At 34.8% G+C, this 19,748-nt stretch overlaps 1 long non-coding RNA gene and 2 pseudogenes across 1 annotated transcript in view; all 3 read left to right on the forward strand.

Annotated features, from left to right (window-relative positions):
- Positions 1 to 19,748, forward strand: part of LOC136084223 (uncharacterized) — a 33,370-nt gene that overhangs the window by 5,006 nt on the left and 8,616 nt on the right. The gene's annotated exons all lie outside the window — the stretch shown is intronic.
- On the forward strand, positions 2,005 to 2,125 carry LOC136084449 (U2 spliceosomal RNA; annotated as a pseudogene).
- LOC136084432 (U2 spliceosomal RNA) lies at positions 12,123 to 12,284 on the forward strand (annotated as a pseudogene).

The raw sequence follows: 19,748 nt of genomic DNA on the forward strand, positions 1-19,748 counted from the left end.
AAACTAAACATATGAGCCAAACTAACACACTGGCTCGTAGATAGAACTAAATGTTTAGTTGAGTGTTCCCGTGTCCATTAAACATATAATTATTTTTACAACAAAATTATTGTTATTTATGATTAAACAATCACTGCCAGCCCTTAGTTTTTTTTCAGATATATTTTGTTATTTGCATTTTTTTCTGTAGATTTCGTAATGTGATGATTTGTGTAAAAGTCCTGTAATTTTTTTAGTATTAATTAATTAATAAAATCTTTCTTAACTAAATATACTTAAATAATCTTTACAAACATCATTATCATCATTCTTCCATATTCTCGATTTCTTTCCGCACATAGGCTCAAAAAAACAAAAAAAACACAAAAAAATATAAAAATAAAAATACAAAAAAATAAAAAACTAAAAAGCACAAAAAAATAAAAATACAAAAAACCAAACAAAAATTAAAAAATGTATATATATATATATATATAAACACGACTTTGTTTTTAAAATATTGGCATATTAACTAATGAACTTTTTAAAATAGATAAAAGCAAATTAAATGTAAAAAAGACTGTTTTTTTTCTTCTGCTTTCCTATAATATAAAAAAGAAATATAAAAGAGTATCATAAAAATATTTATAAACGGAAAAATATATAAAGTTAAACGAATTGTAAAGTTATTGTAAATATGCGTATTTATTATGCAGAGATAGTTAAGACATGTGTAAATATTTATTATTTTATAATAAAAAAAAAAAAAAAAAAAAAATTAATTGCACCTTCTAACATCGCGTGCAATCCTGTCCTCTGTCTTTCTGCTATCTTTCTAAATCGACTACTTCTATCTTTCACTCTAACATATCTTCGTTCTTCCCAAAATCACTTTACTCTTGGTACGCAGAGCGGGTTATGACGCTCCGTTTGGAGCCGATCTTGTTTTTGCGGTCCTCGGTAATGTGGCCTCTATATGGCAATTAGCCGGAGGAGGATAAACCACAAAACCAATTCGAGAACAAATTTTAATTGCACCTTCTAACACCGCGTGCAATCCTGTCCGCTGTCTCTATGCTCTCTTTCTAAATCTACTACTTCTATCTTTCACACTAACATATCTTCGTTCTTCCTAAAATCACTTTACTCTTGGTCCGTAGAGCGGGTTATGACGCTCCTTTTGGAGCCGAACTTGTCTTTGCGGTCCTTGGTAATGTGGCCTCTATATGGCAATTAGCCGGAGGAGAATAAACCACAAAACCAATTCGCGAACACATTTTAATTGTACCTTCTAACATCGCGTGCAATCCTGTCCTCTATCTTTATGCTATCTTTCTAAATCGACTACTTCTATCTTTCACTCTAACATATCTTCGTTCTTCCCAAAATCACTTTACTCTTGGTACGCAGAGCGGGTTATGACGCTCCGTTTGGAGCCGATCTTGTTTTTGCGGTCCTCGGTAATGTGGCCTCTATATGGCAATTAGCCGGAGGAGGATAAACCACAAAACCAATTCGCGAACAAATTTTAATTGCACATTCTAACACCGCGTGCAATCCTGTCCGCTGTCTCTATGCTCTCTTTCTAAATCTACTACTTCTATCTTTCACTCTAACATATCTTCGTTCTTCCTAAAATCACTTTACTCTTGGTCCGTAGAGCGGGTTATGACGCTCCTTTTGGAGCCGAACTTGTCTTTGCGGTCCTTGGTAATGTGGCCTCTATATGGCAATTAGCCGGAGGAGGATAAACCACAAAACCAATTCGCGAACACATTTTAATTGTACCTTCTAACATCGCGTGCAATCCTGTCCTCTATCTTTATGCTCTCTTTCTAAATCGACTACTTCTATCTTTCACTCTAACATATCTTCTTTCTTCCCAAACTCACTTTACTCTTGGTTCGCAGAGCGGGTTATGACGCTCCTTTTGGAGCCGAACTTGTCTTTGCGGTCCTTGGTAATGTGGCCTCTATATGGCAATTAGCCGGAGGAGGATAAACCACAAAACCAATTCGCGAATTTATCGCTTCTCTGCCTAATGGCTAAGATCAAGTGTAGTATCTGCTCAGCCATCAGATATGCTCAGCCATCAGATAGCCTGTTTCTGGTAGGGGACTTCAACATGGTTGAAGCACCATCACTTGACAGGTATGGCGGAGACCAGTTTAATAAAAATTATACTTTAGGATCTCAAAATCTAAAAACAATCCTAGAAAAATATGAGTTAATAGATTTCTATAGATATAATAATCCTTAAGGAACAGAATATACATACGAAAAAAGTGATGGGTCTGTCAAAAGTAGGATCGACAGAATATATAGCCAAATTAATGAAAGAAATGTATACAAATATATCATCCTTGAATCCAGCTTGAGTGACAACAAAGCCTACGTTCTTCATCAACTAAATAAAAACCAAAATAAAAAAGGCTTAGGTTATTGGCATTTTAACGTTTCACTCTTAGAAGATGAAAACTTCAGAAATAAGATAACTAATGACTTTGAAAGTTTCAAAGAAACAAAACATTGTTATGAGAGCTTAAGTCAATGGTGGGAAATTTTCAAATATCAATTAAAAGAAATTGCAATAACAAGATCAACAGAGATTAACCTAACTAAAAAAGAACATAAAAAACAATTAGAAATAACATTAAAAAAAGAACTAGAAAAAGAAATAAAAAATAAAGAAAAGATAAAATCGATTAAAAGTGAAATAAATTTGCTGAATATTAATCGGGGGATCTTTATAAGAACTAAACAACAAATTATAGAGGAAGGAGAAACACCATCAAAAATGCTATTCTCTCTTGAAAAAAACAATCAGAAAAAAAAAACAATAACTGAAGTTATTGAGAACAATATCTCTTATAAAGAAACTAACTACATTAATAATGTCATCCGAAAGTATTACAAAAATCTTTACAAAGAAAGTAAATTAGATGAAACGAAACAAAATAATCTCCTTAAGAACATAACTAAACCACTAAATGAAGATGAAAATATGTACTTAAATGCATACCTGACAAAAGATGAACTCCTTGCTGCGGCTAACACCCTCGCAAAATCAAAAACACCAGGAATCGATGGTATTCCAGTAGAGTTCTACCAAAGTTTCTGGGACATAATCGGAACTGAATTTACCAATTTAGTAAATGAAAACATCTTCAATGAAAATAAAGAACTAACGTGCTCACAAAGAACAGCCATAATAAGCCTTCTCCCAAAAGATAGAGACCTGAAACTATTGAAAAACAGGAGACCAATTTCTTTGTTGTGTGCCGATTACAAATTCATCACTAAAGCTCTTGCAATTCGGCTATTAAAAGTCCTTCACAAAATATTAGAACCGTCGCAAACCTGTTCGGTCCCTAATCGTACAATTTTCTCGAATATTTTCCTAGCTTGAGATCTTATAGAGTATACTAACCAAAAAAATAGAAAAAGTTTTATCATATCTATAGACCAGGAAAAAGCGTTCGATAAACTGGATCGAAACTTCCTTTTCAAAGTAATTGAGCGTTTTAACTTAGGTTGTAACTTTACTAGAGCTCTGAAGCAAATGCTAAAGAATACCCAATCTATTATTATAAATAATGGACACCTAAGCAAACCCTTTAAAATAAACAGAGGAGTAAGGCAAGGTGATCCTATATCACTTATGTTGTACTGTATTGCGGTGGAAACCCTGTCGTTATCTATGAAAAAGAACCCTAATGTTGATGGTATTCTTATACCTGGAAATGTAAAACCCCTTAAGATCATGCAATATGCAGATGACACAATGGTTACCGCTCAAAATATCTCATCTATTGATGAAATTTTCAGGGAAATAGAATATTTTGAACTTGCCGCCGGGTCAAATATAAACAAGGCCAATTCAAAAGCCCTTGCACTGGGAGGCTTTGATCACCTCGCATATAAAAGTTACATAAATAAAGGCTTTTATAAGGATCACGGTATAGCCTGGGTCAATCATAGCGGCCTGAAAATACTAGGAGTAACATTTAATACAGACCTGGCATACTCAGCTACACAAAATTGGAAAGAAATAATAAATAAATTCAAAAACCAAACTAAAATCTTTAAATATAGGAACGTATCCTTGAAATGCAAAGGAACTTTCTTAAATACCCTGGCACTTTCAAAGATATGGTATTTAGCCAACATATTTCCTTTAAATAACATATTCGAAAACAAAATAAAAAAAGAGATTTCAATTTATTTGTGGCAAAGTGAATTTGCTGAATCTGTTAAGCGGGACATACTTTACCTTCCTACTAAAAACGGAGGTTTAGGAATACTCGATCCAGCAAAACAAAGTCTAGCCCTTAGGATAAAACACCTATTACAGATACAACACTATGAAAACCCACATGAAAGCCACTACTTCCAAAAATACCTACTAACCACCTCACTTTTAAAAATGGCAAACCAAAGTTATCAACAGTGGAAGTTTCTAACCCAAAATAACTACTCTAAAACAATAAACAACCCTCCTTTCTATTATCGCGATGTTGTAGACATCCTTAAAAAAAATGATAATCTATTCTTATTAATAAATAAATCGTCTAAAAATATATATCAGACACTATTATACAATGAAAATAACACTCACATAAAGAAAGTGCAAACATACTGGGAGATAAAGTTTCAAAAGCAACTACCTTGGAGAACTATATGGCTTAGAGCTTTTAACTCTTATGCCCAAGGACCAAGTCAGAATACTCAGTGGAGAATGCTGCAAAACAGTCTCCCAACCAGGGAAAAGCTACAAACATGGAGAAAAAACAGAGGAAGAGCTAGCCCACTCTGTAGTACCTGTGGTCTACTGGAAACAACATTGCACCCTTTCACATCGTGTAGAATAGCAAGGACAGTGTGGACCAAACTTAAAACAGTGTACAAAACATTGCAACCAACGCAACCCTTTAATATAGTCCATACTGTTCTCTTGACTGATATCAATGGTTCCAAATGGAACAACAATAAAGCAAAAATTATAACGACTATAACAAATATCACTACTACAGAGCTGTGGAGAGCAAGAAATATAAAAATAAAAGAAAACAAAATCGTAACAGCAAAACAATTGTTGAAAACATAAAACGAGAAATCAAGTACATATGGAACATAAAATATAACAAATATCGAAAACAAAATGACATAGAGAACTTTCATTATATATATTCAATAAATAATGCAATTAGTCAAGCCAATTCGGATATACTAATCTTCAATTTATAGACCAAAATTGCAAGTGATCTCGACTTTTCGTTTTTTTTATCGATTTTTTCGCTTTTTTATTCTCGTTTGTTCTTGTTTTTTTTTATAATATGATCACTTTAAATACAAAATCTAAAAGAAAATAAATGAAAAAATATATATAAAAACACAATAAAATTTATAAAAAAAAAAAAAAAAAAAAAAAAAAAAAAAAATCTGCTCAGCCAATACCAAAGCAAATAAAACTGAAAGGGTACAATGTAAGAGCAATATATGCTGGACAGGAGAAAGCAGGAAGTGAACCAAGGGAAGAGAAACCTATCGAAGAAATAAATGAAGAAACACAACCAAGTAAAGAAGCAACCAAAGAAGTAGAGGAACAACCCGTAGATATGATTATAGTTCAGAGTATAAGTGAATCACCCGTAGAGTGTTCAGCTTTAAAGTGTAAAACACAAGAGTGCACAGAAAAAATAATAAAAGATATTCCCAAAGTAACTAATGAAACAGAAGAAGTATGCACACCAACAAGTACGAAGAAAATCAATCTATCAATAAATACCGAAACCATCACACATAAACAAAACATACCAAAAACTAGCATCGAAGAAGAAACAGAGCAAGTAGTTAACATACCATCCGAAGAAATAAATAGAGAAGAAGCGATAGAAAACCATTACTATGATTATAGACACGAAAGAAAAGAAATCGATGTATCCGGAGTTGAACTACCAAAAGAATTTGAAACCATGACTTATCAAGATATATGGTGTTACAACGCAAATTATTTTCACGGTTTTAACAAAAATGATTGCAGCGAAGAAGATTTAAAAACGTATGTTCGGTATAGAAGAGCTGAGTATGAAAAATAAAAATTGGAACGAAGACAAGCGTATGAAGAAGAAAAACAAGCAAAACGAAAATTATACGAAGAAAAAAAAATAGCTAGACGAAAGGCAATGGAGGAGGCTAAGCTTTTACAAAATCAGAAGCAAAAAAATTTAATAAATAACCGAGACAAATGGTATTAGAAAAATGTCTCAGAAAAAAAAAAAATAATAATAATAATAATAATAATAAATAAAAAGACATTTAAAATTTTAAAAATAAATTCAAAAAACTATAATAAAAATTATAAAACTATATTAAAAAAAAAACAAATATCTTTATATATCTTAAAAAATATATATATCTTTAAAATAAATGCTACTTAGTTTCGGCTTTGTAGCTATATTAAACGCCCTTATGTACGCAATAAGAGAAATTAACATTTCCAAATAAACAAAAAATAAACCTATCTCCTAAGACCCTGTGTAAGCCTGGTATCAGCAGCAGGTATCCCTAGGTGTATAGGAAAAAAAAAAAGTATCTGCTCTTGATTTTGGCCGAGGCAGCGATTTTTAAAGTGATTATAGTGTATTGGTTGATTTTTTTAATGTAGATATTAGTTTTTGATTGTTTCGTACTGGATTATGACGTCACAGGAACAAGTCAAAGATTTATTAGAGAAAATGGAAGTAGTTCAAACTGGCGTTGTACCGTTTCACGACGAATTCGAGCCTATCTACAGCACCGATGACGATGAAGATGATGCGGACCAGCAGGACCACCAAAAAATGAGGGACGCGGAAGCCCTACCCGAAATTTCGAAAAAATCATACGCAAGCGTAACGACCCAAAATATAACTAACCCCTTCAAAAAGCAATTATCAAAAACCCTTCTTACCGTACTTGGAAAACGAATCTCTTCTTACGATGTGTTAGCGGCATTAGAGGAAGCAAACCTTGATGACCATCTCGAAGGTTTTCAGTTTATTCGTAACAACAGAGTTATGGAAATTGTGATGAAAACCGACCAAGCGAGAAACTTCCTACTTGAGAAGGGCCTTGCTATTGGCGGTACACATCACTTGTTCCAAAAGTCTAACCTTGAAAGGGAACCGAGCACACTAATGCATGTTTCTGTGTTCGGACTCCCAATTGAGAGTAAAGAACTCAAAGTCGGGAATATTTTTGAACAGTTGGGCTATGGACGGCATGTTTTGACCAAACTTGTCATGAGAAGTACGCTGAAGGGAAAACTTTACTTCACCGGAATTCTCGTGGCAGTCATGAAGAACATGCCGAAACCATAGCCCACCAGCATGGAAGTTATGGGGTACAAGATAAGACTGCTCCATAACAGACAAGAAAGAAATCAACCGCGAAAAGAAACACCAAACGCGCAACCCCACGAAACACCATCTACTTCGACGGAAGCCAAGAAAAACACAGCAGCACCGTCACCACCACCACCACAAGTCGAAACTCCAATGGAAACTCCCCAAACAACAGCTCCTCCGAATAATTTTGAACCAACACCACCAACCCCAGCAACAAGTATACTCGAAATAAACCCAAAAGAACCAACGAAGAATCCCCAAGAAACAAACGAAGACCCCAACGATATGCAGAGCACCCATGACTCGGACGACTTCACGGTAATAAGCGATACACCCTCTTCAACAAAGAAAAACAAACGTAAGAATAAAAAACGAAAAATTCATAAAATAGCTGAAAACGAGGGAAAAAAAAAGCGTGTTACTAAAGAAAAAGATGGTACCTTGGGACCAGGGTAATTTATTTTTTTGTAATTTACGATTTCTTTCTTTACTTTATTGATATACGCGCGTTTGAAAACCTAATTTATGTCTTTTTAAAACTCTTTTTAACTTTAAATTTGAACTTAAATGTTTTTTACTTTTTTAAAAAAAATGTACGTAAGAATTCTCACGCTAAATGTAAATGGTCTCCAAACTGAGACCAAAAGAAACAAAATTTTTCGATTTCTAAATCATTCGGACTATGACGTAATATGCTTACAAGAAACGCATAGTTCCGAACAAAATCATTTGAAATGGTCGAATGAATGGAAACACCAAACTCAAGGAAGTTTTCTTTGGAATAATGGGAACCAAAAAGAGCGCGGTGTGGCCATTTTAACCAAAAAAGAAATTATTTTTAACAAAATTACACAAGATGAAAACGGGAGAAATCTTGCTACAAATTTAAAACTGAAAAATTTTGTGATCAGAATAATTAATATATACGAACCCAATGATCCGCAACATAAGGAAAATTTTTTTAAACAAATTGGAAAACACGCGCGTGGATCCGATTATATGATCCTTACGGGAGACTTCAACATGGTTGAAAACCCACAACTAGACAGGGAAGGGGGTAACCTATTCAATAAAAACAACACTCTAGGTAAAACCAAATTGAATTTTTTTTTGCGAAAAATTCGATTTGGTTGATATATACAGGAAAATTAACCCTAATAAAATTGAATTTACATACCAAAAATTAGATCAAAGTTTCAAAAGTAGAATTGACAGAATTTATGTACCTTTGACAATTTCAAGTGACAGCGAATGCGCGATTATAGAAAACAAAATCAGTGACCACAAAGCCTTCGGCTGCACTCTTAAACTTGAAAAAATAAACGAGAGAGGCCCGGGCTACTGGCACATGAATGTTAGTCTATTAAGCGACCGCGTTTTCAAAGAAAAATTAAAAAAAGATTTTGAAGACGAAAATACAAAAAAATTATATTACTCTAATAGCAATCAATGGTGAGACATCACAAAGTCCCGCATAAAGTCGATTGCTATAGAAGCGTCAAAAGCAAAAAAGCGCCAACTAAAAATTAAACAAATAAATTTGCAAAAAAAAATTGACGAGGAAAATCAAAAACAGGAGAGAGACTTGGAAACACTTGAAGAACTAAAATCAGAGCTTCAAGAACTCCTTTGCGACGGGGGCGTGTTCGTAAGAACAAAACAAACCCTCGCAGAGGAAGGCGAAAAACCTTCCAAGGCTCTCTTTCAAATGGAAAAAAACAACCAAAAGAAAAAGATAATTAGAGAAATAAATGACGGTGACACCGTTCACACGGACACCGTCAAAATTCTAAAAACAATTAGAAAATTTTATAAAAACCTATACAAAACAAAAAATCTCAATACGGAAAAACAATGCAAATTTTTGGCAAACATTAAAACATCCCTTTACGGACGACCAAAATACTTTTTTAAACATTCCCTTTAGCAGCGAGGAGCTTTACAGCGCTGCCATGTCCCTAAACAAAGGCAAAACACCAGGGATAGATGGCCTCCCGGCAGAGTTCTGTCAACAATGCTGGGATATTTACGGAGAAGAACTTACCGATCTTATGAACGGTAATGTCTTCGATGTAAATAACGAGCTGTCGTGGTCGCAGAGGACGGCGCTGATTAGTCTCCGTCCAAAAGAGGGTCATCTGACGGCGCTGCAAAACTGGAGACCAATATCCCTGCTGTGCGCGGATTACAAAATAATCACTAAAGCCCTCGTCTTGAGGTTGTCAAAGGTACTTGATAAAACTCTCGGACCGTCGCAAACATGCTCGGTACCGGAAAGAAATATTTTCTCCAATCTTTTCCTGGTCAGAGACCTAATACAGTACACTAACGAAAAAAAGATAGATAGTGTACTGATTACAATCGACCAGGAAAAAGCATTTGACAAAATTGACAGAAATTTTCTTTTTAAAACTTTAGTAAATTTAACCTCGGCAAATATTTTATAACAGCAATAACGCAAACCATGAAAAACTCCCAATCAATTATAATAAACAATGGCTATTTGAGTAAGCCCTTCAGTATCAGCAGAGGAGTTCGCCAAGGCGATCCCATCTCCCTCATGCTATACTGCCTGGCAGTGGAATCGCTGGCCCTAGACATCAGAAGCAATCCTGGTGTGGACGGAATTCCTCTGCCAGGAACAAAAAATAAACTAAAAGTCATGCAATACGCTGATGACACCACCATTTTCCTGAGGAACCCGAAGTCCATCGAATGCGTTTTTAAAACGCTAGATGACTTCAAGGAAGCCTCAGAATCAAATATTAATAAAAACAAAACCAAGTCTCTGGCGTTAGGTGGATTCAATTACATTCACTATGAAAACATGGCCAGAGTGTTAAATCAAAAGCTATTTAACATAATCTGGTGCAACGCATCAGGTATCAAAGTATTAGGAATAACCTTCCAAACTGACCTTGCTTTTACCGCAAGCATTAATTGGCAGAAAGCCGTTGAGAGCTTTAAAAACAAAATCAAAAGCTTAAGATACCGGAACATATCTTTAAGATGCAAGGGTGTTTTTGTAAACACTCTTGCACTCTCCAAGGTATGGTTCGTGGCCAACGGCTTCCCAATTAATGAAACCACCGCCAAAAGGATTAAAAAAGAAATATCAGCGTACCTTTGGCAGAGCGAATACGCGCAACCCATCAAAAGCGACATCTTAAATTTACCAATTGATAAAGGAGGACTAGGCATCCTTGACACTAAAATGCAATGCCTAGCCCTCCGAACAAAACACTTATTCAAAATTAAAGAACAAGAAAACTGCCACGAGTCTTGTTTCATCCAAAAATACTTTCTGGCGCATCATCTGGCGAAACACGCGCGAATCAAATGCCCACAATGGTTGTTCCTCACGACTTCACTAACAACTTCCCAAAATCAATAGACGAAATTCCTTTTTACTATAAAGACGTGATTGAAACAATTAAAGCGAACGAGCAAATCTTTGAAATTAAATCTAAAAGCGCCAAAAATCTTCGCGCGCATCTCGTTAAAGCAAACGAAAACCCAAACTTGTTGAAAATCCAAACGGCATGGGATACAAAACTTCAAAAATCTCTTCCATGGAAAAAAATATGGGAGAGAAGCTTCGTGTCCTATGCCAGCGGCCCTAATAAAAACACCCTCTGGAGAGTACTAACAAACTCACTCCCAACTCTGGAAAAATTACAGAGTTGGAGGAAAAACAGAGGGCGCGGAAACGCAAACTGTAAAACATGCGGATTACTCGAAAACACACTTCACCCTTTTATCCATTGCAAGAAAGCTAGATCAGTGTGGAAGGCTTTTAAAAATACCTATGAAAAACTAATTCTGCAAGAAAATTTTAACATTGTTCGGGCTGTCTTTCAAACAAATACGGAACATTTGCCAAAGAAAGACAACACCGCAAAAATTGCAACCACTCTTGCCCACGTAATAACTTCACGGTTATGGTGGGCAAGAAACATGAAGGTTAAAGAAAACAAAATTATACCCTCTGCAAAAATTGTAGAGGGTATAAAAGCGGAAATTAAAGCCATATGGAAAACAATGTATAACAAACACGTAAGAGAAAATAATGTGGAAAAATTTCACGAAATGTTTTCAATAAACGGTGCCATCAGGGAAAACAATAACGGAAATGTAAATTTCTTGTTATAAAAAAAGGGTTTTCAACCATACTTTAAAAAAACAAACTAACTTATTTTTTTTTTATACGAAAAAGCATGTCCCCAGCAGCCCCTGTGGGTGCGACGGACATGCGTATATTTTATAAATGCGAGGCTTAATGGCCAGCACTATATATTTTAAACCTCACGGAAAAAACACGAACATGTCCTGCAAAGCCCGGTGGCAATGATGGATGTGTGTATTTTTTATAACAGCCTGGGGTAATAGCTAGGCATATATTTTTTAAACTCGGAAATATTTTTTTCTATTTTCGGAAATTATTTTTATTAAAAACCTGTTGTGGTTTCATTTCGATTTATTTTTTCGTTTTTCGACTTTTCGATTTTCGTTTTGTTTTTTATAACCACAACAGTTTTAAATAAATAAATAAAAAAAAAAAAAAAAAAAAAAATTATATATTCTCATAAATAAAAATTAAATAAAAAAAATACTGTCTAAGAAAAAAAGGAAAAATTGATGATATCAAAATAAATCTTTCCCCCGTCATTGTAAATTGTCCCCTGTTGTAAATATTTATTAATTGAAATATATGTAATTACAATAAAAAAAAAAAAAAAGTGTCTGCTCAATCTGATCGCTTCTCGGCCTAATGGCTAAGATCAAGTGTAGTATCTGTTCCTGATTTTAGCCGAGACAGCGATTTTAAAAGTGGAAAAATATATTTTGTAGTGGTTTAATTAGGAGTTTTGTGTACTTTTGGATTTTTACGATATTGTTTCAAAGATCATAGAGACCGCCGAAATTGTCATTGAAAGAATGAAGAGAACCGCAACCGGAAATGGCAGCGAAATTTTATCTATTTTATCTCCATACAGCTCCGACGACTAAATCGAAGTTGACCCGGACCAACAGAAGCCCAAAGATAGAAGGGACGCGGAAGCCCTACCAAAATTTTCAAAAATGTCCTACGCAACAGTAGCAACACAACGAATTTACAAAAAAAACCTCCCAAAAACTCTAATATCAAGATTAAGGAAACGAGTTGACATCGATCAAGTTATAAGTATCCTCGAGGCAGTAAACTTAGGACAAGAACTAGAAGGCGTCCAATTAATTCGTGGAAACACTGTCTTGGAGATTGTGATGAAGACTGACACCGCGAAGAACTTCTTGTTGGAGAGGGGACTCGATGTGGGCGGCCTTCATCACATCTTTCAACAGTCAAACCCCAATAGGGAGCCGAGCCAAATTACTCACGTGTCAGTGTTTGGCCTACCTATCGAACATAAAAACCTTCACATTGGCAACGTTTTTGAACAGCTGGGCTACGGCCGACATGTTTATACAAAGCCTGTTATGAGAAAAACGCCTGTGAGTGGAACTGAGTACTACACAGGTATTCTCGTGGCGGTTATGGAAAACATGCCGAGACCGATGCCGGTCAACATGAATATTATGGGTTATGCTATAAGAACAAAGCACAATGGCCAACAAACAGCGCAAGCTGTACCAAATATTTCTCAAATATTTCTCCGACTCAAGAAAACGCAAACCAAGCACCAGAAAAAATCCCTCAGTCACCACCAACAACCTCCGAAAGTCAAAGTACACTTGAACCTATTGTTTTTAATACGATACCAACAGAAGTCAAACCGAACATAGAAATCGATGCAAATACATTAGAACAACCGAAAACAAATCCCGAAACTGATACCCCTAACGAAACCGAAAATACCTTAAGCCAAGTAATCACCAACCCAAAAGAACAACAAACTATCGGAACATATGAAGACCGCGAAATGAAAAATAGTATAGAAGACGAAGGAAACGACGATTCGCAAATGGAAGAGGACCACCAAACACCCGATATTAAATTTAAATAAAAAAGAAAAACCGATCCGAACAACTGAAAAACCGACAACATAAAAAGATCTACCAAAGAATGAACAAAACAACGGTAAATTACCTTTAATTTTTTATTTTATTTTTTTTTTCAACTATATTAATTTATCGGCTTCGCGCATTTTGAAACAAAAATAAGTTTAATTTTTCATTTCTTTACAATAAACAAAAGGAAATTTTATTTTTGAAAAGTTTTATTTTAAATAAAAATGGATGTAAGAATTCTCACCTTAAATGTGAACGGTCTCCAAACTGAGACCAAAAGAAACAAAATATTTCGATTTCTCAAAAACTCGGACTATGACGTTATATGCTTGCAAGAAACGCATAGTACCGAAGAAAATAACAACACTTGGAAAAATGAATGGAAACACCACACTAACGGTAGCTCCCTATGGAATAATGGAAACCAAAAAGAGCGAGGTGTTTCCGTTCTAACAAAAGATAAAACTATTTTCAACGAAGTCACTCAAGACGACTGTGGGAGAATTCCTGCAGCCACATTTACTTTGAAAAACTGTAATCTAATAGTAATTAATATATACGGGCCAAATGATCCACAACAAAAAGAAAACCTTTTTTCAGCAAATGAGAAAACATGCGCGCGGATCAGAATATATGATCCTTACGGGAGATTTTAATATGGTTGAAAACCCTCTGTTAGATAGAGAAGGGGGTGATCTACATAATAAAAGCAATACTTTAGGCAAAGCCAACTTGAATTTTTTTTGCCAAAAGTTCGAGTTGGTTGATATTTATAGATATGTTAACCCGAATAAAATTGATTTCACCTATGAAAAACAGGACAAAACTTTTAAAAGTAGAATAGATAGAATTTATGTACCTTTGACAATCTCAAGAAATTGCGAATGCGCTTCAATAGAAAACAAAATAAGTGACCACAAAGCCTTCGACTGTACTCTAAAACTTGAGAAAGTGAATGAGAGAGGCCCAGGCTACTGGCACTTAAATGTTAGTCTATTAAGCGATTGCGCTTTTAAAGTGAAACTAAAAAAGGATTTTGAATTGGCAAAAACTAAGAAACATAGTTACTCCAGTAGCAATCAATGGTGGGATATCACAAAATCCCGCATAAAATTGATTGCTGTTGAGGCGTCAAAATCCAAAAAGCGCGAAATAAATCTAAAACAAAAATCTTTACAAAAACAAATCAATGAGAAAAACCAAAAACAAAAGAGAGACTTGGAAAAGCTCAAGGATCTAAGATTAGAGCTTCAAGAACTCCTTTGCGATGGGGGCGTGTTCGTAAGAACTAAACAAACCCTTGCAGAGGAGGGCAAAAAACCTTCCAAGGCTCTCTTTCAAATGGAAAAAAACAACCAAAAGAAAAAGATTATTAGAGAAATAAAAGACGGTGACATCTTTCACACGGATACCGTCAAAATATTAAAAACAATTCGAAATTTCTATAAAAACCTTTACGAAACAAAAAATCTCAATAAAGAAAAACAATGCAAATTTTTAGCAAATATAAAAACATCACTCACGGATGACCAAAATGCATCTTTAAATATTCCCTTTAGCAGCGAGGAGCTTTATAACGCTGCAAAGTCCCTAAACAAAGGCAAAACACCAGGGATAGACGGCCTCCCGGCAGAATTCTATCAAGAATGCTGGGATATTTACGGAGAAGAACTTACCGATCTTATGAACGGTAATGTCTTCGATGTAAATAACGAGCTGTCGTGGTCGCAGAGGACGGCGCTGATTAGTCTCCTTCCAAAAGAGGGTGATCTGACGGCGCTGCAAAACTGGAGACCAATATCCCTGCTGTGCGCGGATTATAAAATAATCACTAAAGCCCTCGTCTTGAGGTTGTCAAAGGTACTAGATAAAATTCTCGGACCGTCGCAAACTTGCTCGGTACCGGGAAGAAATATTTTCTCCAACATTTTCCAGGTCAGAGACCTAATACAGTACACTAACGAAAAAAAGATAGATAGTGTACTGATTACAATCGACCAGGAAAAAGCATTTGATAAAATTGACAGAAATTTCTTGTTTGAAACACTAAAAAAATTCAACTTAGGTGAAAAATTTATAACAGCAATTATGCAAACAATGAAAAATTCAAAATCAATAATAATTAACAACGGATACATGAGTGAATCTTTTACTATAAACAGAGGTGTTCGTCAAGGCGACCCTATTTCACTCATGCTTTATTGCCTGGCAGTGGAAACCCTCGCTCTAGACGTCAGAAACAACCCTGACATAGACGGCATTCCCCTGCCTGGCACAAAAAACAATTTAAAATTAATGCAGTACGCTGACGACACCACAATATTCCTGAGGAATTGAAATCGATCGAATGCGTTTTCAAAACGCTAGACGAATTCGAGGAAGCCTCAGGATCAAATATTAACAAAAGCAAAACCAAAGGTCTGGCGTTAGGTGAATTTAACCACATCCACTATGAAAACACGACGAGAATACTAAACCAAAAGCTGTTTAATATTAACTGGTGCAACGCCTCAGGCATTAAAACTTTAGGTATTACCTTCCACACCGATCTAGCCTACACCGCTAGCGCAAATTGGAAGAGAGCCGTTGAAAACTTTAGAAAAAAAATCAAAAGTTTCAGATACAGAAACATATCTCTGAGGTGCAAGGGTATTTTTGTTAATACCCTTGCACTCTCTAAGGTGTGGTTCGTGGCCAACGGCTTTCCAAACCGCCAAGCAAACTAAAAAAGAAATATCAGCGTACCTATGGCAGAGCGAATACGCGCAGCCCATAAAAAGCGATATCTTAAATCTACCAATAAATAAAGGAGGACTGGGCATTCTTGACACAAAAGAGCAAGGTTTAGCCCTCCGAACAAAACATATACTCCAAATAAATGAACAAAAAAACAATCACAAGTCATGCTTTATTTAAAACTATTATTTGGCGCACCATCTAGCTAAACACGTGCGAACAAACAACCCGCAATGGTTTTTCTTACAAGAAACAACTTCCCAAAATCTTTAAACGAACTCCCATTTTACTATAAAGACGTCATTAAGAACATTAAATGCGATGACAAAATTTTAGAAATTAAACCTAGAAGCGCAAAAAATATCCGCGTGTTTCTCACCAAAGCTGACGAAAACTTAAATTTGATAAAAATACAAAGGGCATGGGATACAATGCTTCAGAAAAATCTTCCATGGCAAAAAATATGGGAGAAAAGCTTCGTATCTCACGCCAACGGTCCCAGCAAAAACACCCTCTGGAGAGCCTTAACTAACTCACTTCCAACTCTTGAAAAAATTCAGAGTTGGAGGAAAAACAGAGGCCGCGGAAACAACATTTGTAAATCATGCGGAGCGGTGGAAAAAACAATGCACCCTTTTATCAACTGCAAAAAGGCTAGGTCTGTGTGGAAGGCCTTTATACCAACGTACGAAAGACTTTTACCAACAAAAAAATTTAATACTGTCCATGCGGTCTTTCTAACAAATATCGAGCACTTGTCAAAGAAAGACTACACTTCGAAAATAGCAATGATTCTGGCTCACTAGATAACGTCGCGGTTATGGTGGGCCAGAAACATGAAACTTAAGGAAAACAAAAATATACCCTCGGCAAGAATCGCAGAGAGGATCAAAAAAGATATTAGAAATATATGGAAAATAAACTATAACAAATACTTAAGAGAAAACAACGTGGAAAAATTCCATAACATGTTTTCTATAAACAATGCAATTAGCGATAAAAATAATCCGAATCTAACTCTTCTCTTATAATTAACGGTTTTCAACCAAACAATTAACATTATTTTTATTTATAAACGAAAAGCATGTCCCCAGCAGCCCCTGTGGGTGCGACGGACATGCGTATATTTTATAAATGCGAGGCTTAATGGCAGCACTATATATTTTAAACCTCACGGAAAAAACACGAACATGTCCTGCAAAGCCCGGTGGCAATGATGGATGTGCGTATTTTTATAACAGCCTGGGGTAATAGCCAGGCATATTTATTTTAAACTCGTAAAAATTTTGTTCTATTTACTTTTATTAAAAACCTGTTGTGGTTTCATTTCGATTTACTTTTTCCTTTTTTCGACTTTTCGATTTTCGTTTTGTTTTCTATAACCACAACAGTTTTAAATAAATAAATTAATAAAAAAAAAAAAAAATTATATATTCTCATATATAAAAATTTGAGAAACAAAATACTGTCTAAAAAATAAAGGAAAAGTTGATGATATCAAAATAAATCTTTCCCCCCTCACTGTAAATTGTCCCCTGTTGTAAATATTTATTAATTGAAATATATGTAATTACAATAAAAAAAGAAAAAAGTATCTGCTCTTGATTCTTGATTTTAGGCATACAACTGAGCTAGTGATCACCTTTAGTGAGGTCTACGTGACTCATTAGTGATTGCTAAGGGTTTACCTTACCCCTTCAACGGGTTGCCGGTACGGCAACTTTAGCTTGTAGAGGTTTAGGAGAGATTGAGTTTTAGTGAGATTTGAGTGTTTTATGAGTGATAAGATGTCTACTGGCCTTTAGAGTGACAGAGAGTTTATTTATACATTTAGTACAAACTGATCATGGCTTTAAAAAGTCCATCAACTATAAACTTACCGGACAGTAATGTCCAAATTAAAAGCTATGCTCAAGCAACAGCTTCTAAAACGAATAAGTTCAGTAGCTTAAAAAATACCCTGCTGAGTAACTTAGAGAAAAATATAGCTCAAGACGACATTCTTTCAGCAATTGAAGATGTCGGACTCGACAAGGACCTTGAAGGGTTTCAAATAATTCGAAATGGGACTATGATGGAAATAGTAATGAGAACAGAGAAAGCAAAACATTTCCTTCAAGAGAAGAAGCTTACTATTAATGGTCTACACCACCGTTTTTATAATTCTACTCCTACTAGGAATATTAGTAAGCGAGTGGCTGTGTCTGTGATAGGCCTTCCACTTGAAAAGAAGTTCTTTCCCGTCGGGACAGCGTTAGAAGAATTAGGCTATGGAAAACACATACATACTAGACCGGTGTTTAGACATACGCCTAAACATAAGACTCCATATTATTCAGGGATAATAGTGGCAGTCATGGACAATCTTGAGCAGCCAATACCAAAGCAAATAAAACTGAAAGGGTACAATGTAAGAGCAATATATACTGGACAGGAGGAAGCAGGAAGTGTACCAAGGGAAGAGAAACCTATCGAAGAAACAAATGAAGAAGCAAAACCAAGTAAAGAGACAATCAAAGAAGTAGAGAAACAACCTGTAGATATGGTTGTAGTCCAAAGTATAAGTGAATCACCCATAGAGTGTTTAATTTTAAAGTGTAAGACACAAGAGTGTACAGAAATAGTAATAAAAGATATTCCTAAGATATTCCGGTCGCAGCGTAGAAAAAGCGTTGCAGTCACAAAAACAACGCGCTTTCAACGTTGAATCAATGTTTGTTTTTGTATATTAGATCGCGGTAAATTTAAACGTTGAATAAGCGTTGAAATTGTAACGTATTTTAAGCGTCTCAAAAAAAAAACGTTTATTCAACGTGGAATCAACTTACGCAAAAAGCCACTTTAAAGACGATTCAAAATCTACGCTTTATCAACGTTAAAAATAAACCGCTTTTTAAACGTCACATTTTCAACGTTGAATAAGCGTATAAATTTCAACGTATATTATCTTCTCAAAAAATCTCGTTTAATCAACGTTGAATAAAAGTCCGCAAATAATCACTGTAAAAACGTCGCAAAGTTTATCAACGTTAGACATTAGCTGCTTTAGACAAAACAGCGTTTATTCAACGTTACATATACCAACGTTGAAAATGTGGTAGTTGAAAAACGTTGAAAAAGTGTTACTTTGCCAACGTTGATAAAACGTTGAGGAAGTGGCACATTGAAAATTATTGTCTCATAACTAGCCATTACAAAAATAATTTGCCGTAAAGTAAAGGCAAGGAAAACTTAATAGAATGCATGCAGATGGTATAAAAAAAATATTTTGATAAAGTTATGTTTTATAACTTCTTTTTATTGCGGCTAGTTTAAAACTTTTAGATTTTGCATCAAATTGTATATAATATACATAAATCTCAGCGTATATTCAGTTTTTACAGGTTATTTTTGTTCATGATTTATTTATTTTAAGTTGACCATTTTAATAAATTGCAAAGTTGTATTAAATAAGTTATTTCTAAGTTAGAAATAGCATTTAATTTTAATAAGATTCAGATATTTAAAGTAATATCAAAATTAATAAAATATAATAAGTCAGACTAAATTTAGTCTGTTAACAGAATCAATTTTATATTTATTTGAAAAACTTTAAACACCTTAACCTAATTATCAAGCAAATACTTCAGTATAAAA

Source organism: Hydra vulgaris, chromosome 08 (genome assembly GCF_038396675.1).
Source record: "Hydra vulgaris chromosome 08, alternate assembly HydraT2T_AEP".
Classification (NCBI taxonomy): Eukaryota; Metazoa; Cnidaria; class Hydrozoa; order Anthoathecata; family Hydridae; genus Hydra; species Hydra vulgaris.